Below are 1,102 nucleotides of genomic sequence, written 5' to 3' on the forward strand. Positions count from 1 at the left end.
GCTGTTGCTGCTGATGCTGATGTTAATGCTTATGATAATGATCCTTATGAAAACGATGATGCTGCTGATGCTGCTGATGCTGCTGAAGCTGCTGATGCTGCTGATGCTGATGATGCCTTTGCTCATGATGCTGATGATGATGTTGTTGTTGATACTTATGATGATGCTGATGCTGATGCTGATGCTACTGACGCTGATGACGCTGATGCTGATGATGCTGATAATGCTGATGATGCTGATGATAATTTTGCTGATAATGCTGATGCTTTTGATGCTGATGATGCTGATGCTGATGCTGATAATGCTAATGATGATAATGCTGATGCTGAAGCTGATAATGATAAAGTTGATGCTGCTTATGCTGATGCTGATGCTGCTGTTGACACTGCAGATGGTGCTGACGTTGCTGACTCTTTTGACACTGCTGACGCTGTTTATACTCATGATGCTGATGATGCTGATGATGCTGATGATGATGATGCTGTTGACACTGTTGATGTTGATGATTGCGCTGATGCTGCTGCTGATGACGCCAATGATGCGGATGAAGACGCTGATGATGTTAATGACAACACTGATAATGCTGATGCTGATGATGCTGACGTTGCTGATGCTGATGCTTCTGATGCTGATGCTGATGCTGCTTAGACTGATGCTGATGCTGATGCTGATGCTGTTGATGCTGATGTTGACGCTGCTGACGCTGCTAACGTTGATGATGCTGATGACTCTGATGACGTTGCTGACGCTGATGACGCTGATGATGCTGATGATGCTGATGACGCTGATGATTTTGCTGACGCTGATGATGGTGCCAATGATGATGCTGATGATGCTGTTGATGCTGATGATGATGATGCTGATGATGACATTGATGATGCTGATGAAGATGCTGAGGATGATGCTGCTTACACTGATGCTGATGCTGATGCTAATGCTGCTAATGCTGATACTGATGCTGCTGATACTGATATTGCTAATGCTGCTAATGCTGAAGCTGATGATGCTGAGGATGCTGATGCTGCTGATGATGATGATGCTGATAATGGTGATGCTGCTGATGCTGATGCTGATGCTGTTGCTGACGTTGCTGACGCTGCTG

Source organism: Aplysia californica, unplaced genomic scaffold, assembly GCF_000002075.1.
Source record: "Aplysia californica isolate F4 #8 unplaced genomic scaffold, AplCal3.0 scaffold00558, whole genome shotgun sequence".
NCBI lineage: Eukaryota > Metazoa > Mollusca > Gastropoda > Aplysiida > Aplysiidae > Aplysia > Aplysia californica.